The sequence below is a fragment of the Lipotes vexillifer genome, unplaced genomic scaffold (genome assembly GCF_000442215.2).
Source record: "Lipotes vexillifer unplaced genomic scaffold, Lipotes_vexillifer_v1.1 scaffold299, whole genome shotgun sequence".
NCBI lineage: Eukaryota > Metazoa > Chordata > Mammalia > Artiodactyla > Lipotidae > Lipotes > Lipotes vexillifer.
Genome location: NW_006784347.1, coordinates 3965485 through 3973258, shown reverse-complemented (window position 1 = coordinate 3973258; position 7774 = coordinate 3965485).

Below are 7774 nucleotides of genomic sequence, written 5' to 3'. Positions count from 1 at the left end.
GATCCCACATGCCGCGGAGCGGCTGGGCCCGTGAGCCATGGCCGCTGAGCCTGCGCGTCCGGAGCCTGTGCTCCGCAACGGGAGAGGCCACAACAGTGAGAGGCCCACATACCGCAAAAAAAAACAAAAAAACAAAAAAACAGAAACTCTGTCCTCATTAAGCAACATCTTCCCATTCTGCTCCCCCCAGTCCCTGGCACCCACCAATCTACTTTCTGCCTCTATGAATTTGACTACTGTAGGGATCGCATATGGAATCATACAGTATTTATCCTTTTGTGACTAAATTATTTCACCTAGGGCATCTTCAATGTTCATCCATGTTGTAGCATGTGTCAGAATTTCCTGCCTCTTTAAGACTGAATAGTATTCCATTGTACTGATGGACCACATATTGTTCATCCATTCCTCAGCTGATGGACATTTAGGTTTTTCCACCTTCTGGCTGTTGTAAATAATGCTGCTGTGAACATTTTTGTACAAGTTTCTGTGTGGACATGTGTTTTCATTTCTTTTGGGTACACAGGTAGTAGCGGAATTGCTGGGTCATATAGTAACTATCATGAGTGCTTGAGGAACTGCCAGACACTGGTATCATTTCTGAAGCACAGAGTTCATTATGAAGTTTGTGCTGCATCCGTGTGGCATTGTGCAGTGGCCTCTGGCCCAGAAGACCATTGTGGGGTGTCCCCTACTATGGAAGATGGAGGAGAGAAGGAATGTCTGCCGTTGCCGGGTGATATGCAAGGAATCTTTTTAAGCCATTTTATGCCATTGACTATGGAAAAGCATTTCTCAAGTTTCTTTCTCTGATGCTCAAATAAAAATAGACTGAGGAACTAAAAAGGGACTGACCATATTTCCCCCAAAGCCAGGCACTTGCACACACCAGTTAACTCTTACTTCTCTCCCCTGCTGTCAAGAAGTAAATAGAAACTAACAGCTGAGCACAGATTCACACTGGGTATATATTTGATGATGACTCACCAAGAATTCACAGCCAAGGTGCCAGTTGTTCTTACGCCGTAGAAAGAAACCCTATTTTAGGTAAAGCTGTAACCTCCGGATGCCCCCAGAAAGTTCCAGAGCCACAGAGACAAAATCCATTTAATGTAGGTTTTGAGCCAGAGCTTCGCTCCGCCCACGCACATGTTCGAAGCCCCGCCCACTGACCTGCCCCGCCCACTCCCTGTTCATACCCCGTCCCCCCACTGCTTTGCCCAGGCTTCCGCCCCGCCCCGTCCCAGAGCGGCCCCGCCCCTCCGCCCGTTGCCATACCTCCAGGCCCAGGTGTGCTTGGGCCTCCAGAGGCTTGTGTCCCTCTCTGGCCGCCTCCGGGCCAGGCTCCTGCTTCTGCACTGCCCCTCTTGGCTCCTACAAGACAATAGCCCATCGTCATAATTCTCAGGACCGTTCACATCAGGCCCACCCGGTGGAGGCATGGAGGGGACACTTGGGGCTCCCCTCTGCCCCCTCCCAGTCCTGGCTCTCTGGCCCAGAGCTGCCCACAGCTCCTACGCTCAAACTTGGTGTTTGGAGGACCTGGAACCCTCCTCTGTTGTCAAGGAGAGAGGCTTTGGATAAGAAATATATTGGGGGCCAAGGTGGAAGCTCTTGAAATGTGAGCCAGGTTCTCCTTCACAATAATTCCGGAGTTACACCAACTGGAACAATGCTGGCTCTCCCGTGGCAAGTAAGCCTGGCCTCGGAAGGCGGGGAAGCTGCCATCTGTCCACACTCCCTAGAAAAGAGCCTCCACCCTTTACCTGGGGAGGTCCGTGGCTGAGCCCCAGAGTAAGGGTCTCTGCGGGTACCTGATGGAGGCCTCTGTCTGGAGACAGGCAAGGGAACACGGGGGCTGAAGGAAGGGAGCTGGACACCAGAGTGGGGGAGTGAAGGAGGGGCTACGTGGGTGGGAGAGCAGGGACGCTCATTCCCCGGCTGGGAAGGAGTCAGTCGTGGGCGCTCTCACCCACTCTGCTCTTGCAGTTAGGATTGTGCTGAGAGCAGCGAAGCAGGAGGCCCTCGGAGGAGAGGGCCCCGCCGTGGGCAGAGGCCTCAAGCGCCTTGAGATGGATGGCAGGACCCCGCAGGACAGGTGCAACCCAGAGGACAGGGAGGGCTCCTGCCAATGCAGACCCCCGAGGCCCCCCTGAAAACTGACCACCGTCTTGGGAAGTGGGTGGGGCAGAAGGGTTACTGGTGTCTGGCCCCCAGTAGTGTCTGATTCGGAGACCCACCTGGGGAGCGGTTTTGCAGACTTTGAGGTGGGAGGGTGTTGAAGACTCCTGAGGTGGAATCCTGACTCGTTTTCCAGCTGTGTGGCCTTGGGCGAGCAATCACCCTCCTGGGCTTTAGTTTCCCTGCTTCTTCTTCCTTTTTTTTTTTTTGGCCGTGGCCCACGGCTTGCAGGATCTTAGCTCCCCCACCAGGGATTGAACCCAGGCCGTCAGCGGTGAAAGCGTGTAGTCCTAACCACTGGACCGTCAGGGAAGTCCTATTCCCTGCTTGTGAGTCTTCCTTGAGCCTTGCACTTCACAAGTGTTTGGGGAGGTGGCTGGTACACAGCAAACGCCCAGTTACGTCATCGGCTGAGTCCCTGTGGAGTGTTGATGGAGCCTCCACTGGGCACCCTTCACGCTCCCACACACTATGGTCCAGCACGGTTTTAACTTTCCACGTTGCAGCAGCTCACCGAACTCATTCTGTGTCAGTAGCGCATCACGTGCGTCGCAGGGAGAGGTGAGGTGCAAATATGCTGCCAGTAGTCACCCCCGCCACGCCAGCCACTTCTGCCACCCCAAACCCGGTGCCCCAGGCTCCACGGCAGTGGCTGCACTGTGAGGAGTGAGCCTGGGGCTTACCATAGAGAGAGGACAATTGGGTTGGGGTACACATGTACCCATGTACACAAGTACAAGGCAGGCCACAGACAGAGGAGCAGACAGGGTCTGAGAGAGGGAGGTTGGAGCCTCCTCAGGAGGATGACCTCAGGACACAGGGAGAGAAAGCCATTTGCAGAAGAGGAAGAAGCTGGAGGGAAGGAACACCAAGAGATTGCAAGGGCAGGATGCCACAAAGCAGGATGTTTGACTCAAAGGTGAGAGTATCTGGAAATGTATGGAAGGGTTGAATTAGCAAGGCCATGATCCCATCTTCCACCACAGAGTAACGTGGGACATTTTCTCATGGATGAACAAACACATACAAACAATTAGCCTTTTATCTAGTAAGTAATATTTCTGTTTCAAATATCAACACAGATTTTTAAAATAACATTGGCTTAAAAAGTACATGATGAAATTTAGATCTTTATATTTGATTCAGGAAAATTAGACTTGGTAGAAATAATGGCTCCAGGAGAGCATTCATAGCAGTAGGTGCATAGTCAGCAAAACTTATGTGTACAAAAGAAATGGACTGCAGAGTTAAATTGATGTGATGAAAATAATTTCATTCAAATGAAAATTGAAAAAATAATCTATAAACCATTTCAATGAGGTCAGAAATTAAATTGACTTGATTAAATTCACTCTTTTTTTTTTTTTTTGCGGTATGCGGGCCTCTCACTGTTGTGGCCTCTCCCGTTGCAGAGCACAGGCTCCGGACGCGCAGGCTCAGCGGCCATGGCTCACGGGTCCAGCCGCTCCGCAGCATGTGGGATCCTCCCGGACTGGGGCACGAACCCGTGTCCCCTGCATCGGCAGGCGGACTCTCAACCACTGCGCCACCAGGGAAGCCCTAAATTCACTCTTGAAAGTAATTTCTCAGCAAAACCCTAACTAGTGGTGGCATAGCTTTGATGAAAACTTTCCTGTTCATGGCATGAAGTTAAAGTGGCTGAGACCACAGATAAAGATAGGGTATAACAGGCCTTCACCCTGCATGTTACCATGCCACCTTAGACAGATGTTGTGATTCAGGTGCCCCATGACCTTTAGAAAATTTAAAAATTCTCCTCACTGTCCTCTGAAGTGTTAATTAGCTCATCTGCTACCATTTGTAGATTTTCATCTGCTCATTTTTGCTTTTTAAAATTAAGAAATACAATATACATATGGAAAATTGCAAGAAAACACATGTGTACCACTTAATAAATAATTATAAAGTAAACACTTGAGTTGTAAATCACCCCCCAGGTCAAGAAATACAGCATGGCCGGTGCGCCAGAAACCATGCACTTTCCTCCCTGACACAACACCCTCCCTCCTGTGTGATAGCAACCGCTGTCTCTGGGCTGGGCTCCCTCAGAAGCAGACAAGGTACAAGCGCAAGCAGCTTACATGAGGGTGACACCAGAAAGCTTTTCTGGGGGTGGGGAAATGAGGTAGGAGGTCAGAAAAGGGTGTTTGGGTGACTAGAGTGCATCCCTCTGGGGAACTTCAGCAGCCGGGCAGCCTCAGAGATAGGTGCTCCTGGGGATGCTGCACTGGGCCAGCATCAGGGGCAGAGAAAACTCTCCCAGAGTCCCAGAGAGCTGGGACTCTGGAATCCCTGGGCTGGCCGGCTGGGGATCAGTGAATGTTGAAGGCACATGGATGGGGTACCAACAACATCTGTTCCAACCACCATCCTGACTTTTGTGAAAGACTTTGGTGGTATGGATTGAATTGTGTGCTCTCCATTACTCCCCCATCTATATGTTGAAGCCCTAATCCAAAATGTGACTCTATTTGGAGATAAAGCCTTTAGCTAGTCAATTAAGGTTAAATGAGGTCATAGGATGGGGCCCTGATCCAATAGGACTGGAGTCCTTAAACGAAGGAGAAGAGACACCAGCGCTCTATGGAATTAGTTGATTTTTTCTTCTACTAATAGAAAAGTTAAGAACTCTCTTTTTTTAGTGAATACCCTAGAAATTACAATATGTATGTTTAATTTATCAAAGACTGAAAATAATCAGTCTGGAGCAACAAAAAGACATTAGAACAATTTACCCCTTTAAAGTACAAAGATAATTTTTTTTGAAGCATAGTTGATTTACAATGTTGTGTTAGTTTCTGGTGTACAGCAAAGTGATTCAGTGATATATATATGTATATATATATATATATATATATTCTTTTTCAGATTATTTTCCATTATAGGTCATTATAAGATATTGAATATAGTTCCCATTATTACTATTTTAAAATTTATTTATTTATTTTTGGCTGCGTTGGGTCTTCATTGCTGTGCATGGGCTTTCTCTAGTTGCGGCGAGCAGGGGCTACTCTTCGTTGTGGTGCGTGGGATTCGCATTGCGGTGGCTTGTCTTTGTTGCGGAGCACAGGCTCTAGGCGTGCGGGCTTCTGTAGTTGTAGCACGTGGGCTCAGTAGTTGTGGCTCGAGGGCTTGAATGCAGGCTCAGTAGTTGTGGCGCATGGGCTTAGTTGCTCTGCAGCATGTGGGATCTTCCCAGACCAGGGCTCGAACCCGTGTCCCCTGCATTGGCAGGCGGATTCTTAACCACTGCACCATCAGGGAAGGCCCCAGATATCAATCTTTTCAAAGTAATCTGACTTTTTAAGAAATTTCCTGTTTCTTTGGTATTCTGCAATTTCATTGTTATTAGTCCAGATGTGAACTTCTTTTAATTTATCCAGCTTGGATCTGAGGGTTGGTGTATTTCATCAGTGCTAGAAAATTCTCAGCCATTTTCTCTTTAATTGTGGCCTCTGCCCTTCCCCTTTTCTGGAACTCCAGTGAAATGTCTACTAGAACTCACTATTTTCCATGTTTCTTAGTCTCACCTATAATTTCCCTTTAGTCTGTACCACATTTTGCATCAATTCTCTGACATCCTCCAGTTAACTAATTTTTTCTTGTGTCTAATCTGTTGAACCTGTTCATTAGGCTTTAAAATTTTATTTTACTATTTTAAAAATATTTATTTATTTGGCTGCACCGCGTCTTAGTTACTGCATGAGGGATCATCGTTGCTGCATGCAGGATCTTCAGCTGTGGCATTCAGGGTCTTTAGTTGCAGCATGCGAACTCTTAGTTGCAGCATGCAGGTTCTAGCTCCCTGACCAGGGATCAAACCCGGGCCCCCTGCATTGGGAGCATGGAGTCTTAGCCACTGGACCACCAGGGAAGTCTCTAGGCTTTAAAATTTTAAATATTATATTTTTAATTTCTAAAAGCTCTTTTTGGTTTGTCAACAAAAAAATTAATCAATAGCCGATCTAAAGAGGAAATAGAGAATTCTAATTGAGCCAACCTGAGGATTATAATCCGGGAGAGAGTCTTTCAGAAATCTCTGAGGACTGTTCCACCTGTTAGAAGTTGAAGGCACAGTCAGATACATTTTTGACACAAAGGATCGTACATCAAAATGACACACTGAAATTTTACATAAACATTACCAAAGATATATAGTCCAGATCTGCATGTACAGGCAAGCAGTAGGTCACTATGATCCCTTACGGAATTAGGAAGGAAAAATTAATCTTCTAAGGAGTTACATTGCTGGCGTCAGAAGTAGAAAAAAAATGATATTTACGGTCAAGCAGGCATTCCCACCTTTGAGGAGGTCTGGTTAATGTGTAATGCAGATGCACATTACAGAGGGCCCAGTATGGGCAGGAAGTATGTTATGCTTAAATTTTCTTGTCCTGGGACTTCCCTGGAGGTCCAGTGGTTAAGACTTTACCTTCCAATGCAGAGGGTGTGGGTTTGCTCTCTTGTAAGGGAGTTAAGATCTCACATGCTTCGTGGCCAAAAAACCAAAACATAGAAAACAGAAGCAGGGACTTCCCCAGTCGTCCACCCACCTTCCAATGCAGGGGACGTGGGTTCGATCCCTTGTTGGGGAACTAAGATTCCACATGCCACAGGGCAACTAAGCCCGTGCACAGCAACTACTGAGCCCACGCGCTCTGGAGCCTGTGTGCCACAACTAGAGAGAGGCTGGCGCCGCAAGGAAAGATCCCATGTGCCTCAACTAAGACCTGACACAGCCAAAAATAAATAAATTTTTTAAAAAAGTAAAAAAAAAAAAAAAAAAGCAATATTGTAAAAAATTCAATAAAGAATTTAAAAATGGTCAACATAGGGCTTCCCTGGTGGCGCAGTGGTTGAGAGTCCACCTGCTGATGCAGGGGACATGGGTTCGTGACCCGGTCTGGGAGGATCCCACATGCCGTGGAGTGGCTGGGCCCGTGAGCCATGGCCACTAAGCCTGCGCGTCTGGAGCCTGTGCTCCGCAACGGGAGGGGCCACAACAGTGAGAGGCCTGTGTACTGCAAAAAAAAAAAAAAAAAAAGGTCCACATAAAAAAAAATTTTTTTTCCTGTCCTGTCTTAAAACATAAATTTTATTCCCTCAGGTTCTTTATAGAATCTGCTTAGTCACTTTTGTTAGTTTCTTCTTCCCTGTAGATATTTTCAAGCTTGGCTCTTATTTCCTTGGTCATAGTAGGCACATTTATATGGCATTAAGTGGGCCTGAAAATGCCAGCACCTGAGTTTATCCACTGTCTGTTGTGTTGACCTCATGGCACCTTGCTCCCTAGTATGCTTGGTGTATTGGTCCACTTGGGCTGCCAAAACAAAATTCCACAGACTGGGTGCTTAAACAACAGAAATGTATTTTCTCATAGATCTAGAGGCTGGAGGTCAGGGTGCCAGCAGCATTGGTTCAGAGTAGAGCTCTCCTGATGGTTTGCAGGCAGCCACTTTTCCCCAGTGTGTGCGTGAGGAGAGATTTGGGGCTAATGTTCCTTGCTATGTTGTCAGCTCTCCAATGCTTTTTAGATGTATTTAAACTGTTTTAATCAGCATTTCTAGTTATT